The sequence below is a fragment of the Bos javanicus genome, chromosome 17, assembly GCF_032452875.1.
Source record: "Bos javanicus breed banteng chromosome 17, ARS-OSU_banteng_1.0, whole genome shotgun sequence".
Classification (NCBI taxonomy): Eukaryota; Metazoa; Chordata; class Mammalia; order Artiodactyla; family Bovidae; genus Bos; species Bos javanicus.
In genome coordinates this window covers 19,724,957-19,745,723 of record NC_083884.1, presented here as the reverse complement: position 1 = coordinate 19,745,723, position 20,767 = coordinate 19,724,957, and positions in this window count along the sequence as shown.

The window sequence follows — 20,767 nt, the reverse complement described above, 5'->3', positions numbered from 1 at the left end:
CAGTTATAAAATCTCTGTGCCTAACTCTTTAAAGCCTATTATACCTACTGTACAATGCATCATAAAAGAGAAACTTGGTTCTGAAGACAGAATTTAAAGACAACTCTTAGAAATATCTAGCAAAAATCTATATACATTAGCTGTATGCCTCACAGACAAGAATACAACCACTCAGAGGATGTTGGATTAGGTAGCCTTAACCAGGAAGGGAACAGCCATCTAGATGAGGAAGGGAGCTTGCCCTGGGAAATCTATTGCTGGTGTTTTCTGAAGAACTGTACTCTTCACAATCAAATATGTTCTAATTCACAGTAGGTGCTGAAACATTTCCTGGGTTAAGTTTATTAAGTCTATATCATTTTTAACATCACATATTCACCAAATTAACACTTTTAGAAGAGCTTCATCAAGGAGTAAAAGAATCACAAAACTCTCATCTCAATTTTATACCATATTCTCACTCAGAATGCCTGGAGAACAGAGGAGTAATTTGAGTAGATGGAGTATATTTTCCTTAGGTAATTAGATTGTGCTTTCATTTAACTTGGACTTCCCTGGTGGCTCAAACAGTAAAACATCTCCTGCCCTCAATGCAGGAGACTGGGGTTTGATCCCTGGGTCGGGAAGATCCCCTGGAGAAGGAAATGGCAACCCAATACAGTATTCTTGCCTGGAGTATTCCATGGATGGAGGACCCTGGTAGGCTACAGTCCATGGGGGTCGCAAAGAGTCGGATATGACTGAGCGACTTCACTTTCATTTAACTTGTCTGATATATATTCCTTTTAGGTTCAGACGAGACAAATGAACCATCGTTCTCAAGGTGACAAGAATGTTCAATGAATTTGGGATAACCTAACGTGGTGACTGCAGACATGAAATTAAAAGATGCTTACTCCTTGGAAGGAAAGTTATGACCGGTTAACCTAGATAGCATATTCAAAAGCAGAGACATTACTTTGCCAGCAAAGTTCCAGCTAGTCAAGGCTATGGTTTTTCCTGTGGTCATGCATGGATGTGAGAGTTGGACTGTGAAGAAGGCTGAGTGCCGAAGAATTGATGCTTTTGAACTGTGGTGTTGGAGAAGACTCTTGAGAGTCCCTTGGACTGCAGGGATATCCAATCAGTCCATTCTGAAAGAGATCAGCCCTGGGATTTCTTTGGAAGGAATGATGCTAAAGCTGAAACTCCAGTACTTTGGCCACCTCATGCAAAGAGTTGACTCATTGGAAAAGACTCTGATGCTGGGAGGGATTGGGGGCAGGAGGAGAAGGGGACGACAGAGGATGAGATGGCTGGATGGCATCACTGACTCGATGGACGTGAGTCTAAATGAACTCTGGGAGCTGGTGCTGGACAGAGAGGCCTGGTGTGCTGCGATTCATGGGGTCGCAAAGAGTCGGACACGACTGAGCGACGGAACTGAACTGAACTGACTGAACGTGGTGATGGTTCAAATCTATACATGAGACAATCAAAACTCCATTATCCTTGCAGTAATTTTGGCCCATTGATTTTGCTTCAAGTTTTAATTGTGAACTTGACTTTTTGGTGAATTTATTGTGTGAGAATACACTTATTCAAATAAAGTTTAAACAGTGTTAATGTAGACATCCTTATATCCTTTAAGAAAGACCAAAGAGCTTTTTCACTGTCATTAACTTAACATGGTTCCACAAGGCAGAGTCCAGTACTTTTCTTTCCCAAGCCACTAAAGTCAGAAATTTCAAATAACTGGATATATTAAAGCCGGAAACATGTCCAATTTAGGTCGAATTTTTATTTTTTTGCTGCTCTATCATAATTTACAAGAGACCTTGTATAGCATCTAAGCTCATCAAATCTTTTGAGAACAAAATGTACTGAGTGCCATAAAGAGGATTTCTGTTTCCACTGCAATTCAAAACATGATGTTCTAGAAATTGAAACTGCATAACAGAGCAAATATTCATGCATTCTCAGCTGTTTCAGGTTAGTTCTTTCAAGAGGTCATGGCTTTAAATGCTCACAGGCAAAAGCAAGATACCTATTTGGGTGGTCAAGTGGAGATAGATAAGGTACATAGAGAACAAGGTTTGAATTGCCTACCTAGCCCTAATGTTTCAGAAGAGAGAAACAGTGCAGGATGTGCACACAGGAATACTACTAAAGCAAGGATTATTCCATTTCAGATCCGGTGCAAGTCTGACCACTGGAGGTCTGTATTTTGTCAGGTGTCTAGGCAACAAACCTGGCAGGTGGCTAGCAAAATCTGGAGGAAGTAAAGACTTATTGTTTAACCCACATTCTTGACATAGATAAGAAAATATAGCATAACTGAGGTTACGCAGTCAGCCCTTGGGAGAGCTGGTCTCCCATTTCTCCTTCACCTAATCTTTCTAGGCTATTGCTCTGATACGGGCATCAAAGCCAGTAAAAGCACATTTGAAAATGAAAGGTCTATCACATTCCACGCTTCTTTTGAAACATCAAAAAGCCACATAAAGAAGCGGTAGGACTAGAAAAAGCTGACAAGGAGCAGGACAGTGCCTGTGAGGACGTTAGGAATAGCTGGAGGTGAACCAATGTGAGGTCTATGAAAAGGCGAGGGAGAGAACCAGGAATTTGCTGCTGACAAGATGAAACAGCCCACAGCTGTGTCATGCTAATAAAAAGTTAATTTCAACTTTCAGACACTTTTCATGGTACTTTACAGTTCAATGGTACCAAACTCATCCACTGTACTACATCACCTGCAGAAGCTGAGTCTATTTACCAGCTCCTGGATTCCAAATAGAATCTGAGGAAACTATTTTATTCCTGGAAGATGTCCATGAGGTTAAAAACATTCGTGACCAGGTTGGACAGCTATCCCAATGTCCTTGCAAACTTGAGCTGCAGTCTTAAAATAAGCCCCGAAACACAGACACAGGGGGATCAGGAGCTTTTCCTTAGCCACAGTTCATGGCATCACTGGCAAAATCTGGGGTTAAGCAGAGTTTCAGCTGGAATAAAAAAGAAAAATCTTAAATTTCTTGATAAATCTGCGGTCACTCTTATGACCTACTTCTTTCAGGCTGAAAGAGACAACCTACAAAACTTTTTTTAAAAGCATGTCACTAAGTTTTCTACTATATTATTTCCTGATCATAAATCCAAGCTGTTGTGTATACATAGAAGCTGCCTCCAGGAATCTTGTACTTGGTGATGTTTAAGAAATACAAGTAGAAAACAAAAATCCAATCATTGCTCACATGCACATCTTCTCGGTGTTATTGTGCCCTGCTTTCAGAAAAAGTCATAGTGACTCTTTCACTGTAGAAAGTAGGCTAAGCATTACATTTCCTACAAATACCGTGTGATTTCAAAGTGCCATGTATTTGAAATTGAAAAGCCTGAGTGTGAATCTCAGCCTTGTCACTGATTATTTCATTGTAAGCAAAATATTTAACCCTATCCCAGGCCAGAATGTCCTAAGGTGAGATTTAATAAAAAGCTGCCCCGCCCTGTTCACCTTACAAGGATGTTTTGAGGAGCAAAAAAAAAAAAAAACTTTCCAAATAGTAAAGTGTGCCATTATTAAGATTCAGCAACAGCCAGCAGTACTGAACACTGAATACTTTCAATGTTCAGTTCAGTCACTCAGTCATGTCCAACTCTTTGCGACCCCATGGACTGCAGCACACCATGCTTCCCTGTCCATCACCAACTCTCGGAGCCTATTTAAACTCATGCCCATCGCATCTGTGATGCCATCAAACCATCTCATCCTTTGTCGTCCCCTTCTCCTCCCACCTTCAATCTTTCCCAGCACTTTTTCCCAGGGTCTTTTCCAATGAGTCAGTTCTTCGCATCAGGTGGCCAAAGTATTGGAGTTTCAGCCTTAGCATCAGTCCTTCCAATGAATATTCAGGACTGATTTCCTTTAGGATGGACTGGTAGGATCTCTTTGCAGTCCAAGCAACTCTCAAGAGTCTTCTCCAACACCACAGTTCAAAAAAATCAATTCTTCAGTGCTTAGCTTTCTTTATAGTCCAACTCTCACATCCATACATGACTACTGGAAAAAGCATAGCTTTGACTAGATGGACCTTTGTTGGCAAAGTAATGTCTCTGCTTTTTAATATGCTGTCTAGGTTTGTCATAGCTTTTCTACCAAGGAGAAAGCATCTGAATTCCATGGCTGCAGTTACCATATGCAGTGATTTTGGAGCCCCAAAAAATAAAGTCTCTCACTTTTTCCATGGTTTCCCCATCTATTTGCATGAAGTGATGAGACTGGATGCCATAATCTTAGCTTTCTGAATGTTGAGTTTTAAGCCAACTTTTTCACTCTCCTCTTTCACTTTCATCAAGAGGCTCTTTAGTTCCTCTTCACTTTCTGCCATAAGGGTGGTGTCATCTACATATCTGAGGTTATTGATATTTCTCCGGCAATCTTGATTCCAGCTTGTGCTTCATCCAGCCCAGTATTTCTCATGATGTACTCTGCATATAAGTTAAATAAGCAAGGTGACAATATACAGCCTTAACATACTCCTTTCCCAGTTTGGAACCAGTCTATTGTTCCATGTCCAGTTCTAACTGTTGCTTCTTGACCTGCATACAGATTTCTCAGGAGGAAGGTCAGGTAGTCTGGTATTCCCATCTGTCTAAGAATTTTCCAGAGTTTGTTGTCACCCACACAGTCAAAGGCTTTGGCATAGTCAATAAAGGAAAGGTAGATGTCTTTCTGGAACTCTCTTGCTTTTTTGATGATCCAATGGATGTTGGCAATTTGATCTCTGGTTCCTCTACCTTTTCTAACTCCAGGTTGAACATCTGGAAGTTCGCGGTTCACAGGCCGTTGAAGCCTGGCTCGGAGAATTTTGAGCATTACACTGCTAGCGTGTGAGATGAGTACAACTGAGTGGTAGTTTGAACATTCTTTGGCATTGCCTTCTTTGGGGATTGGAATGAAAACTGACCTTTTCCAGTCCTATGGCCACTGCTGAGTTTTTCAAATTTGCTGGCATATTGAGTGTAGCACTTTCACAGAATCATCTTTTAGGATTTGAAATAGCTCAATTGGAATTCCATCACCTCCACTAGCTTTGTTCATAGTGATGCTTCCTAAGGCCCACTTGACTTTGCATTCCAGGATGTCTGGCTCTAGGTGAGTGATCACACCATCATGGTTATCTGGGTCGTGAAGATCTTTTTTTGTTTAGTTCTTCTGAGTATTCTTGCCACCTCTTATTATTTTCTGCTTCTGTTAGGTCCATACCATTTTTGTCCTTTATTGTGCCCATCTTTGCATGAAATGTTCCTTTGGTATCTCTAATTTTCTTGAAGGGATCTCTAGTCTTTCCCATTCTATTGTTTTCCTCTATTTCTTTACATTGATCACTGAGGAAGGCTTTCTTATCTCTCCTTGCTATTCTTTGGAACTCTGCATTCAAATGGGTATATCTTTCCTTTTCTCCTTTGCCTTCAGCTTCTCTTCTTTTCTCAGCTATTTGTAAGGCTTCCTCAGACAGCCATTTGCCTTTTTGAATTTCTTTCTCTTGGGGATGGTCTTCATCCCTGCCTCCTGTATAATGTCACAAACCTCCAGCCATAGTTCTTCACACACTCTATCACATCTAATCCCTTGAATCTATTTATCATTTCCACTGTATAATCGTAAGGGATTTGATTTAGGTCATACCTGAATGGTCTAGTGGGTTTCCCTACTGTCTTCAACTTAAGTCTGAATTTGGCATAAGGAGACTGAGCCAGAACTGTGTCTGAGTGTCCCCTGTGGAGGTACGGGTCAGCAGTGGCCTGCCTCAGGGGCTCTGGGTGCAGCAGACCTGGGAATGGCATAAGCCCCCTTGGAGGGGGTGGCCATGAACCCTACCACAGAACCACCAGAACTTAGACAGAACTGGGGAAACAGACTCTTAGAGGGCACAAACAAAACCTTGGGCACACCAGGACCCAGGAGAAAAGAGCAGTGACCCCACAATAAACTGACCCAGACATGCCCATGAGTGTCTAGGAGTCTCCGGTGGAGGCGTGGGTCTGCGGTGGCCTGCTGCAGTGTGGAGGCACGGAGTGCAGCAGTGCATCATGGGACCTTTTGAAGGAGGTCACCATTATCTTCATTACCTCCACCATAGTTTGGCCTCAGGTCAAGCAACAGGGAGGGCGCACAACCCCTCCCATCAACAGAAAATTGGATTAGAGATTTACTGAACATGGCCTTGCCCATCAGAACAAGACTCAGTTTCCCCTTTAGTCAATCTCTCCCGTCAAGAAGCTTCCATAAGCCTCTTGTCCTTATCCATCAGAGGGCTAACAGAATGAAAACCACAATCACAGAAAACTAACCAAACTGATCATATGGACCACAGCCTTGTCTAGCTCAATGAAACTATGGACCATGCTGTGTAGGGCCACCCGAGATGGATGGGTCATGCTGGAGAGTTCTGACAAAATGTGGTCCACTGGAGAAGAGAAAGGCAAACCACTTCAGTATTCTTGCCTTGAGAACCCCATGAAAAGGCAAAAAGGTATGACACATTCAATGTACTTGATGAATTAATGGGAAAATCAACTACTTATAACACTAAGGAAATTTGTGTTTTTTCAGTCGCAAAGTCATGTCTCTTTGCAACCCCATGGACTATAGCTCACCAGGCTCCTCTGTCCATGAGATTTCCCAGGCAAGAATACTAGAGTGATTTGACATTTCCTTCTCCGGGTGATGTTCGAGACCCAGAGATCGAACCCACATCTCTTGTGTCTCCTGCATTGGTAGGCCAATTCTTTACCACTGAGTCACCAGGAAAACTCAAGGAAATTTGTACCATACACATAATTAAATGTTTTATGATTCATGATTGCAATATTCTTAATATTCCACTGCATATCTCTAAAGATATTAATTATACTTGATATATTCTGTTTGCTATATTAACTCTTTTTCTTTGGATTTTAGCTCTTCTGATCATTGAATTTAATGGCTCACTTTTACAGAAATGCTTCTCATCAAATGTTTGGTGAGACTTTGCTATTTGAGTACCTTTGTTTTTGAGAATGCCAGTTGTATGATCTTTTCTACTCCAACCTGATAACAGATTATTGTGGAGCAATGTTGAGACATAGGGATTGGTGGGACATATTGATATATTTCTTTTCATGAAGATGAATCCCAGACCCTCTTGGTCTTGGTAACTACTGAAAATACTGCTCTGCCTATGCGGACCCAACACCCAGTGACTCCATCTGCTGTGGGGACATGAAGCTACTGAGCCATTTGCAACAAAAGAGTAAGGCTTAGGGGAGAGGAGACCAGCCCAGATGGCACAGGCTAGCTGATCCAAGGCCCCTTTGCCATTGCCCTCTACTGCCTGAGCTGAGAAGACTGCCAATGGGTCCAAAGTGCACGTGCCTTTCTAGTCAATCTCTTTGAATCCATTTGCTTCCTGTTTCTCAGAACTATTTCAATTTCTCATCCTCTTATAGGAATCCATTCTTTTTTATTATTATTACTGGTGATATGACGAATTTGCTAAGTGAAGTATGCACAGAAGAAATTAGATTGGAAAAATCCCCAGGCAATTGATCTGCTTATCATTTTATCCATCCATAAGACCATCCATTTATTATGAAAATAATAAAATTTTGGTCAGAAAGTAGTACAATAAAGTTTCCAAAGGAAAGTGATTCTACTTCCTACTTTACTCCTTCAGACTTACTACCAAGTGGTAACCACAGTCAACGGTTTTTTGCATGCCTTTCCAGAACAGAAACATGTAAAATATCATGTAGGAAACGAGTTGCCAGTCCAGGTTCGATGCATGATGCTGGATGCTTGGGGCTGGTGCACTGGGACGGCCCAGAGGGATGGTATGGGGAGGGAGGAGGGAGGAGGGTTCGGGATGGGGAACACATGTATACCTGTGGCGGATTCATTTTGATATTTGGCAAAACTAATACAATTATGTAAAGTTTAAAAATAAAATAAAATTGGAAGAATAAAAAAAAAATAAAATAAAATAAAAATCAAAAAAAAAAAAAATAAATACATGTCTGTAGACATTAAGTACGGACTTTTCTTTTGCTTAACAATATACAAATTAGCCCATGTAGAGTCTTTCATTTTAATGGCTATGTAACATTTTATTATAGAATTGCATTAAATATTTTAGTCAATCTCTTGCTAATGGACGTTAGGTTGCTTCTTGGTTTTGTTTTGTTTTGTTTTACTTTTATTATTTTTTTTACTTTTATTATTATTGTAAATAATAGTGCAATGAACAATTTTTCTTCAGACTTCTCTGGATATTTATGCAAATCAAACCAAAGGATAAATCCCTAGAAGTGGGAATTGCAATATTTGCACATTTTAAATTTTGATAATGTTGTCCAGTTGCACTCCAAAAAGGTTGTACTAATTTTTACCATTCCCACACACATATATGGAGAAGGCAATGGCACCCCACTCCAGTACTCTTGCCTGGAAAATCCCATGGACGGAGGAGCCTGGTAGGCTGCAGTCCATGGGGTCGCTAAGAGTCGGATATGACTGAGCGACTTCACTTTCACTTTTCACTTTCATGCATTGGAGAAGGAAATGGCAACCCACTCCAGTGTTCTTGCCTGGAGAATCCCAGGGACGGGGGAGCCTGGTGGGCTGTCATCTCTGGGGTTGCACAGAGTCGGACACGACTGAAGCAACTTAGCAGCAGCAGCACACATATATGCCTGTACCCTCGACATCATCCACTGTAAATTTCCACATTTTATGCTAATAACTATCACAAGCCTATTAGGTGAAAAATTATGACCTGAATTTGTGTTTAATTATAAATGCAACTGAAGGTTTTTCATATGCTTCAAAAGATTTTTTCTCTCTGCAAACTGCTTTCTCATATCTTTTGCCTATTTTTTGAGATCTTTTTTGTATTTTTCTTGTTGACATATATGAACTCTGTATTTTGAGGGTATAGGTGCATATACAGTGAAGATACAGTAAAAGTTGGTACAATCTCTATGGAATACAATTGGACATGTATATATATTTTTTACAGTTTTGTCTTTTACCTTTAATTACCATGTGTTTCCATAGAGGAGCTTTAATTTTTATAGCAAAATCCTTTTGTTTTTAAATATCTACTTAGATTGCTTCTTACATAAGAAGGTCTTACTCCAAGATTATAAGAAATTTTTTCCATGATGCCTTATAAAATTTTTACATGTCTGCATTTTGTCTTTATAGCAGAAATCTAATTTTTTTCTAAAATACCTAAACAGTTGTCTTAATAGCACTTATTAAATAATCTTTTTTCTTCACTGATTTAAAATGCCATCCTTATCAAACACTAAATTCCCTGAAGTATTTGGACCTACTTAAGATTCTATTCTGTTCCATTGATCTGCCTGCCTATGCAGATACTGTAGAAGTAAATACATTTATGGAGCTATAATTTAGCATATGTGGGTATATTTCCAGGCTTTAGTTATTTGTATTCTACAGTATATTTATTTGTCACTGTGTTCCTCTGGCTTGACTTCCTCAAGGGCAAAGATTATGGATTCTCCTCCCTTTGTAATTCCCTAAAACACTAGTCTCTGCCAAGTTTGACATTACAGAAACAGAAATCAAGCCATGTCCTTTAGGCAGAAAAAATGATGAAAAAAACTTTTGACCCCTAAAGATAACATACAAAACACTACAACAATTAATTCTTTTCATCAAATGTACTTCCCTGTTAAAATGTTGGTATGTTTGCCTGTTACTGAGATTAAGTTTATCATAGTGTCCTCTTGGTCTAGGTTTTAATAGAAAGGCAATGTGAACTAACATTTAGAGAGTGGCCCAATCCATTGAGAATAGTACACATTCCATCTCATTTAATATCACCAATAGCCTAGGAAATTGGTATCATTAATCTTACTTTAAAAAGAGGAGATAGGTTCAGAGAAGTAAGTTAATTTGCCAAGTTAGTAGTGGCAAAGCCTGGATTCAAACCCAAGCCCGCTGACACGAATATGTCTGATTGAAAGTTTGGTTACTTGACTTGATATATAGCTCTAGAACATTCCTCTGCTCTCCCATGCTGCCTCTCAGAGACAGAGTTCCCCGAGCAAGGATGTGAAATAATTTCTACTTCTTGTGCCAGCTCAGCAGTGGCTGCCTAGGGCAACAAACAGAGAATAATCCCTAGTTGCAACCATGCTCAGCAGGAAACAGGACCATGATAAATGACCAGTGTCTGCCACGGACACTGGAGGCAGGCGTGGCAGTGTAGCACACTATGGTTGCCACTGCCCTAAGCACAACACTGGGAACCAAAGAAACATTTTACTGACCTCATAGTTGTGTTTTGGAAAAAGCTCTTTAAAAAATTGGTCAAAAAACTTCACTTAGTAAATAAAGCCTCAGTTCAGTTCAGTTGCTGAGTCGTGTCTGACTCTTTGCGACCCCATGAACTGCACCACGCCAGGCCACCCTGTCCATCACCAACTCCCGGAGTTCACTGAGACTCATGTCCATTGAGTCAGTGATGCCATCCAGCCATCTCATCCTCTGTCGTCCCCTTTCCCTCCTGCCCCCAATCCCTCCCAGCATCAGAGTCTTTCCAATGAGTCAACTCTTCACACGACGTGGCCAAAGTACTGGAGTTTCAGCTTTAGCATCATTCCTTCCAAAGAACACCCAGGACTGATCTCCTTTAGAATGGACTGGTTGGATCTCCTTGCAGTCCAAGGGACTCTCAAGAGTCTTCTCCAACACCACACTTCAAAAGCATCAATTCTTTGGCGCTCAGCTTTCTTCACAGTCCAACTCTCACATCCATACATGACCACAGGAAAAACCATAGCCTTGACTAGACGGACCTTTGTTGGCAAAGTAATGTCTCTGCTTTTGAATATGCTATCTAGCTTGGTCATAACTTTCCTTCCAAGGAGTAAGCATCTTTTAATTTCATGGCTGCAGTCACCATCTACAGTGATTTTGGAGCCCAAAAAAATAAAGTCTGACACTGTGTCCACTGTTTCCCCATCTATTTCCCATGAAGTGATGGGACCAGATGCCATGATCTTAGTTTTTCGAATGTTGAGCTTTAAGCCAACTTTTTCACTCTCCTCTTTCACTTTCATCAAGAGGCTTTTGAGTTCCTCTTCACTTTCTGCCATAAGGGTGGTGTCATCTGCATATCTGAGGTTACTGATATTTCTCCTGGCAATCTTGATTCCAGCATGTGCTTCTTCCAGCCCAGCATTTCTCATGATGTACTCTGCATATAAGTTAAATAAGCAGGGTGACAATATACAGCCTTGATATACTCCAAATAAAGCCTAAGAAGCCAATAATAAAAATAAATTTTGAGAAATAAAGTAAATAGAAAAGAGTATTCTGTACGGTATCCAAAGCAGCTTGAGAAGGGAATGGGAACCCACTCCACTATTCTTACCTGGAAAATTCCATAGACAGAGGAGTACAGTGGGCTAAAGTCCTTGGGGTTGCACGAGTCAGGCATGACTGAGTAACTAACACACACACACACACATATCCAAAGTAGACCAGACCTGCCAACTTGACATACTAAATGTTCAACGTCATTTTGTCACGATTCTTGGCTCTTCAAGTCCCAAGGAGGTCCCCTTAACCTTCTGTCTGTGCTTCACCAAGGCCTCTGACTCAAACCAGTTTTCCACAGCAGAAGAGAGGTGAGAAATTCTAGGCTGGTAGGTAAATGGCACAGCATCACATTTACCTTGTTGACAGCTCCATTCTAGAACTAGATATCAAACCAAGCTACTGAGCTTTGAACCAAGCTCTATCCAGATTTACCAGTTCTAGAAAGTGGACTCCTGAATTTATGAGATAATCCATAGCTCCCAGAGCAGCATACAGCCTCTCTGGAGTAGCCATTTGGGGGGGCCACCCAACTCCTGCCTCTCTTCCTTTCCCTTGTCTGCTAAGTCACTTCAGTCATGTCTGACTCTTTGTAACTCTATGGACTATATCCCACCAGGCTTCTGTGCCCATGGGAGTCTCTAGTTAGCATACTGGAGTGGGTTGCCATGCCCTCCTCCAGGGGATCTTCTTGACCCAGGAATTGAACCTGTGTCTCTTACATCTCCTACATTGGCAGACACGTTCTTTACTACTAGCACCAGCTGGGAAGCTCCTTTCCCTCAGAGATTGGCGATTTTATTTAAGTATCCAGTTTTATCTAGGTATGCCCACCCCCGGCTTCACATGACTCAGAAAGGCTTAGTCCCACCCCAGCTCCTGACAGTCCACATGCAATCCCACGACCCTTGTCAGTGACTAGACTAGCAATGGTGCGTGACTGTGTTCAGCGTCCTGAGATGCAGATAGAGGTTTTGCTCTCAGCATCTGGGGAAGGTCTTCCTTATTCCTCTGGGACAGCACCAGAGTACAGCTGTTTCTCCTCTTCCAGCCAGTATTGTGTGCCAGTAAGAGATATGGAATTGCTGTAGCCACATCTCTATCCATCATCAGTCAGAGGAAGGCAGAGCTAAAGAATCATAGGAAAATGGATCAGGACTCAGCTCTGATGACCACAATAACTCTGACCTTGTAGGTACTGAATCAGTTGATATGTTTACACTGTAAGCCGGCACTTGCCTCTGAATGCTTCCTAGCTGACTTCACACATGGACCTCCACCACCAGTCTCTGAGGTGGTCCTCCCCAGAATCTAGACTAGGTCTCTCTGAAGTGACTTGCCTGCTTGAAGGACAGTTTAAGAATTAAGAGCATAGGTTCAAAGCTTGGCCCTGGCACTTATTTCCTGTATGACCCCAGACAAATTATTTAGACTTTCCATGCCTCAGTCTTCTCATCTGTAAAGTGGGGACAACCTTAATATCCCAGAATTACATCAAGATTAATGAGAGAAATCAAATAAACTGCTTAGAACCAGGTCTGGCATATAATTACTATCGTTATTACATGAAAGTTGGTAATGCCTTCTGCCTAATTTTCGGCACCCCAACAGCAGGACCTCCATTCCACACTCCCTGTGTCTACTTGGATCACCACCTGTAATATCCAACCTTGAATCCAACCCAACAATCTTACTAGCCCCTGAACCCTGGTTATTCTGAGTTTCTGACTCTTTTCACATCCGACTATAGTCACTGTTATTTTCCCATCCAGGAATCCTAGAGAATATATAGCTAATATGAAGCCTGCAACCTAAACACATACAAATCTGGTGCTAGAGGGGTTCTTGTAGATTTATCCACTTTTTCTTGCCATAGCACTGCTTCTTAAGGACCTGCTCTTGTGGGTTCGTGTATACAGAAAAGTTACTAATTACTGTTCCTATCTGGCTTTGTTTCTCCATGGACAATCATCCTGCTTCAGTAGCCCTTCTCCTTCCATTTGGCCACAGCTGTTTAATTCATTTGGCATTATTTTTTGCTTTGCTTTGGAGCCACTCCGAACTGTTATGCTGAATTCCAAAAAGCAGACTGATCAGGGAAATTTTCAAATGCATCTTTCAAGTTTCTTTTCTGCTAGAAAATGAAGTTCAACAGTCCTTATACCATTAAATGTGGTTGTTGAGTTGATGGGACGATTCCTCTAAAAGCACATACCTAGGGCTGTTTTCCATTCCCTGGCATCCGCTTGTCTGTCACTTTTCATGCAGCTTCCCTGGGAACTGTGCCATATACAGCTATCATTTTCTGCTTATAAAGAGGAAGCTGGAGATCAGGATCGTTAGATTCTATAAACCCTTGAATGCTTGAGAAATGCAAGCGACATGCTATTTTACAGGGCTGCTGGAGACGAGGAGTGGAGGGAGGAGAAAAGAAATGACTGTATCTTAAAACTCAGATGCTTACCATTCTTATATGATCTAAAGAGACAGGAATTCAAGTTGAGTATCTGAATTTTAAAACAAAATAGACAATGCAATGATCTTTCCAGCAAAATAGCTGCAATACATGTACTGCCCTGAATGGGAAAGAGAAGAAAATATGAGAAACGGGGATAAAATGAAATGTAGGGAAAAGAGAGAGGGGGATGGGCCAGGGACAATGCAATTAAGACTCTTGTAGTTTTACATGAATTCTGTTACATAAAGGGAGTTAAAAAAGAAAGAAATATGAAAGAGTCAAGCTGAACTTCAGAATCTATGATTCTCTAACATAGACTATTTCCTTACCTGATTTCAACAATTTCAGGTGGCCAATTCAATGTTATAGAATCTCAGAAATGGTTCATGGAACCAAAGAAGCGACTTTGGAGATCCTAAACTCCCTGGTTCAAATCTGAGAACATTACTTTCCTGTTTTTCTTCAGCTGCTCTCCAGTTCCAAGGCAAATTAGTAGAAATCTAATGAGATTTCAACATGTGGGCTGGATCGTCCTTTTTTAACGTGGTTTGTATAACCTTTCCCCATCTTCACAGATACTGAGAGGCCTGTTTGGTGTGCATTTTAAATTTTCTGCTCTTATACAAAATGGAATGCTTCTGAGAAACCAAAGTGGTAAAGAACTTGGAGAGGGTGATAAAACCTCGTTTTTGTACTGTTGCTCAATGACACTGTGCAGCTGAAGCTGCCAGGCAGTGATAGCCATTGAAATGATACTGGCCCAGCCCTTGGACAGGAAGAAAACTGACTGTGAGAACTTGGATTTTATTGAAAATCAAAAGCCAGCTGACACAATGCTCTCGGCACTCACCCAGGAAACTCTTAGTTGAAGTCATAGGCTATAACAACACTGTGAAAAAGATTCAGAACCTAAACCTCAGGGACTTGTTTTACACACACACACACACACACCAGGGTAAATTTTATATTAGTATAAGTATTTTATATTAGTATAATTTTATATTAGTATACTTTTATAAAAGTATACGAAAGGATACAGGAAAGGGGTGATTTAAAAATAGTATACTACGGCCAAACACATGATGCAGTTTTAAGTTCAATAAATAATCCTAATAGAGCCTGAAAGCATAGAGTAGAAAAATGAGCAAAATAAGAATATAATTATTTTAAGGCTGTTCACTTTTTTTTAGGTAAACATAAGTCGGTATGGGTATACGCAAAAGCACATGCAATCACTCACATGTTCCACAAATGTCTACTGAGCCCCTACTCTGGGTTGCTGTCTGTACCATGTGCTGTGGCTACCATTTTGAAAAAGACAACATTTCTACCCCTACAGAACTTCACTGGAGGAAATGAAAGCTAAACGAATATGTTTATGTAGCTAGAGTCAATGTCTATATATAATCAAGATTAGCCACTTCACTTAACATATATACCAGGAAAAGGTAAAAGCCTATTTGAATCTTAGCACATTTTCACAGACTCCAAAACATATTTTTCTAAAGAGCAGAATGATTGCACACCAGTCAGAATGGCCATCATGAAAAGTCTACAAATAATAAATGTTGGAGCAGGTGTGGAGAAAAGGTAACCCTTACACTGTTAGTGAGAATGTAAACTGGTGTAGCCATGATGGAGAACAGTATGGAAGTTCCTTAAAAAATTAAAAATAGAGTTAGCAACCTCACTCCTGGGCATAAATCTGGAGAAAATTCTAATTTGAAAAGATATGTATCCCACAATACTCACAGCAGCACTATTTACAACAGCCAAGACATAGAAGTAACCTAAGTGTCAATAAACTGTGGAAAATTCTTAAAGAGATGCAAGTACCAGACCACCTGACCTGCCTCCTGAGAAATCTATATGCAGGTCAGGAAGCAACAGTTAGAACTGGACATGGAACAGACTGGTTCCAAATAGGAAGAGGAGTACGTCAAGGCTGTAGATTGTCACCCGGCTTATTTAACTTATATGCAGAGCACATCACGAGAAATGCTGGGCTGGAAGAAGCACAGGCTGGAATCAAGATTGCTGGGAGAAATATCAATAACCTCAGATATGCAGATGACACCACCTTTATGGCGGAAAGTGAGGAGGAACTAAAAAGCCTCTTGATGAAAATGAAAGTGGAGAATGAAAAAGTTGGCTTAAAGCTCAACATTCAAAAAACTAAGATCATGGCATCTGGTCCCACCACTTCATGGGAAATAGATGGGGAAAAAGTGGAAACAGTATCAGACTGTTTTTTGGGGCTCCAAAATCAATGGAGATGGTGACTGCAGCCATGAAATTAAAAGACGCTTACTCCTTGGAAGGAAAGTTATGACCAAGCTAGATAGCATATTCAAAAGCAAAGATATTACTTTGCCAACAAAGGTCCGTCTAGTCAAGGCTATGGTTTTTCCAGTAGTCATGTATGGATGTGAGAGTTGGACTGTGAAGAAGGCTGAGCACCGAAGAATTGACGCTTTTGAACTGTGGTGTTGGAGAAGACTCTTGAGAGTCCCTTGGACTGCAAGGAGATCCAACCAGTCCATTCTAAAGGAGATCCGTCCTGGGTGTTCATTGGAAGAACTGACCCTGAAGCTGAAACTCCAGTACTTTGGCCACCTCATGCTAAGAGTTGACTCACTGGAAAAGACTCTGATGCTGGAAGGGATTGGGGGCAGGAGGAGAAGGGGACGACAGAGGATGAGATGGCTGGATGGCATCACCAACTCAATGGACGCGCGTTTGAGTGAACTCCGGGAGTTGGTGCTGGATAGGGAGGCCTGGCGTGCTGCGATTCATGGGGTCGCAAAGAGTCGGACACGACTGAGCGACTGAAGTGTCAATTAACAGACGAATGAATGGAGAAGAAGTGCTGTATATTTATGTATACATGTGCATGTGTGTGCACACACACAGTGGAATATTAGCCATAAAAAAGAATGAAATGATGCCATCTCTAGCCACAGGGATGGACCTAGGGATTACCATATTAAGTGAAGCCAGACAGAAAAAAAAAATATCATTTGATATCACTTATATGTGGAATCTTTAAAAAATGATACAAATGAACTTATTTACAAAACAGAAATAGACTCACAGGCATAGAAAACAAATTTATGGTTACCAAAGGGGGAAAAAAAGGGAGGGATAAATTAGTAGTCTGAGATTAACAGATACAAACTACTACACATAAAATAGACAAAAAGGACCTACTGTATAGCACAGGGATCTATATTCTACTTGTAGTAATATACTTGTACTACAACTTGTAGTAACCTATGATGGAAAAAAATCTGAAAAAGAAAAGGTATACACACATATACATGAATCGTTTTGCTGTACACTTGAGACACAACATTGTAAATCAACTATATTCCAATTTTTTTAAAGTAGAGTAGAATAGTTATACCTATGAAATATATATTCCTTACCACTTCTTACCTAAGTTGACATAAAGAAACTGTCTTAAGGCCAATGAGTATCTGAAATAAAGATCTGTCACTTTCAGCAAATCAAAGCATTTCCATCTCTGCTTTGTTATCATTAGGTTTAACACTTTCAAGTTTTCCATTTTCAAGTAATTTTTAAAGTAATCATAAAGTATAATCAAATATTCAAGTAATTGGACAACCAACCATATGAAAACACAAATCTGCTGAGTGGAAATAGTCGTCTGGCACATAGCTTCACTACAAAACAGCTTGAATTTTTGTCTCCTGCTATAAGAAAGTTCAAATTTAATGAATCAAAAGTGATTTAGAAGAGTGGAAGTGTAACGTAATAAAAGGATGGTTTGTATGGAAATTGAATTGAAAGAAGTCTCTGTAAAGTTAAGCACACACGCTATGCTACTGTAATTAACAGAAATTAATAGAATTAATAGACCATCCCACTACAAAGCTGTCCTGTGATCCAGAATTCCAGATGTGCTTACCCTCTCTAAGGTGGGGAAAAACAGGGGTCTGAACCTCGGAGAGCGGTCCAATGGAGCCATTAACATGATATGTGCCATAAGACTATCCCATTAAAAGGGTAAGGAAAACCAGATGCATTAGTATTCTACTCAGAGTTCAGGGATGAGAGAATAGGGACCAGGTGATTTCTATGTATCTATCCCTTTCTACATACCTACACTTAATCATGTAGGTAGGCTAGTAAGAATGGAAATAGGCCATATATTTTTTTAAGGTAGCCCTTACAAAACCCATTCTGTAACAGCAGCCGTTAGTGATTCCTTTAACCTCTCTGAGGCTCAGTGTCCCTCAACTCTAAAATGATAACTGAAATAACTCACAATAAGACCGTACTATTATTCAGGGACATAGAAAACACCCTACATGGATTACTGATTAAACAGGCTAGTATAGCTTTTAACAGGTGACCAAAACAGCAAATTTCGGTGAAAGAACAAATTTATCTAACTCTTGATGAAAGTGAAAGAGGAGAGTGAAAAGGTTGGCTTAAAGCTCAACATTCAGAAAACAAAGATCATGGCATCTGGTCCCATCACTTCATGGGAAATAGATGGGGAAACAGTGGACACAGTGTCAGACTTTATTTTGGGGGGCTCCAAAATCACTGCAGATGGTGACTGCAGCCATGAAATTAAAAGACGCTTACTCCTTGGAAGGAAAGTTATGACCAAGCTAGATAGCATATTCAAAAGCAGAGACATTACTTTGCCAACAAAGGTTCATCTAGTCAAGGCTATGGTTTCTCCTGTGGTCATGTATGGATGTGAGAGTTGGACTGTGAAGAAGGCTGAGCGCCAAAGAACTGATGCTTTTGAACTGTGGTGTTAGAGAAGACTCTTGAGAGTCCCTTGGACTGCAAGGAGATCCAACCAGTCCATTCTGAAGGAGATCAGCCCTGGGATTTCTTTGGAAGGAATGATGCTAAAGCTGAAACTCCAGTACTTTGGCCACCTCATGTGAAGAGTTGACTCATTGGAAAGACTCTGATGCTGGGAGGGATTGGGGGCAGGAGGAGAAGGGGACAACAGAAGATGAGATGGCTGGATGGCATCACTGACTCGATGGACGTGAGTCTGGGTGAACTCCGGGAGATGGCGATGGACAGGGAGGCCTGGCGTGCTGCGATTCATGGGGTCACAGAGTCGGACATGACTGAGCGACTGAACTGAATTGAACTGAATGGTCACTCACTGACAGTCATCTGGAGGGGGGCCCACTGTGGTGCCAACCAGTGGCTGGGCAGGACCACTAGCTCTCGGTAACTGTTGCCTGGTAACAGGGTACAGGGTAACGGGGGCATAGCAAAGTTCACATGCTTTGGGTTGCACTTGGCGGCTATTACATTAGCAACAAATTCCTATAGGGTACAAGCATATATGACCAGTGAGTAAAGAATTTCAAATGTCCTATGGAATACAGAGTTTAATTTCTGATAAATCAAGTGCCTGTCTTCTTTTTCACATTTTTGGTTTGGTTTTTTAAAAACATTAATTTCTTACCTCATTTTTGTTTACTTTCCTAATCAAATTTATTTTAGCAGAAAACTATTTGTTGTAAATTCATGATTTTTATCTATTTACAACTTTCAACCATCTACAGAATATTATTTTAAAAATATATAAAATACAAAGTTTCTATTCAATAAGTAATTGAACATCTTGTTTTAAACTCATTGTCTAATCTCATTAACATTTTTCTAAACCCATTAGTCTCTTAGAAGTCACATTTTTCACTTCCTAGTTTTCAAAGGCTCTTTGTCAAATACTTTATATTTTCTCTAAACTGGGTTGAATAGACGTCAAAACACAGCAATCATTGCTACATTCCACGTATATCACTTTCTCACAACACTATAAATAATAGATAAAAATCAATAATAATTTTATGTCTGATTGCTGGTTCAATGCCATTTTGTAGGAAAGAATCTCTGTGTGGATTTCTCATATTCTTCTATTTTCTCCTAAGATAGTCAGTAATTTTGCAAACTTTTTGTCCTCAATCAGATAAATTATTCAGGGTTCTTTAAAAATAAATAGACTTGTGGGTAGGACACAGAAACATTCTACCTCAGTTCCTCTTCAATAACGTTAGATCTAACTAGACAAGATGAATTTGTTAAAGGTTTTGTGCTTATTTTTAGGAAAATGGTGACTGTTTAAGAATATGTATTATTTGTCACTAAATGCTCAAAATATATAAACTAGTTAATTTACTACATAATCTCTATATTGATGTTAAAAGAGCCAGAAAATTGGTATCTACAAGGAATGCCACAAGCTGACCATCATCAGAACATAATCTATACCTGTAAGAGTGTCTCTCAGAGCCAGGAAAGTATAATGCTCTTTCAGGGCTCCTTGAAAAAAAATCAGAGTAAGCAAGTTATACGGAAGTAACAAGCAACCTCCAAAACCTCAGTGATTTTAGACCACAAAGCTTTCCACCTGGCCCACGCTCTGTGTCCATCACAGGTCAGCAGGGGCCTCTGCTTCTTACAGCCTCTCAGGGATCCAAGCCAAACCACTGGCTACTCCATCTGAGTCCATGCTTAAACATAACTAAAGGAGGAAGTAAGAGCTTAATGAATCAAGCATTCAGCACTAAAGATACTTCCTGAAAGTCACAACCATCACTCCCTCTCACACTTGATTAGCCAAAGCAAGCCCATGGATCACTCAAGTTTGATGTGAGCAGGGCAGTGTGATTTCTCCATGTGCTAAGGACAAGTGGACGAATTTGGTGTGTAGCACTCACGGCTGTCACAGCCCCTGCTCCCCTTCACTGTCATCAAGAAAAGAAGCAAGAGGCAGTTTTAAAAACTGACCCAGCAAATGCTCAGACACCTTTCAGTGAAATCTGTCTTAGTGGTGGTTTAGTCGCTAAGTCATGTCCAATTCTGGCGACTCTGTGAATGGTAGCCTGCCAGGCTCCTCCGTCCGTGGAATTTCCCAGGCAAAAATACTGGAG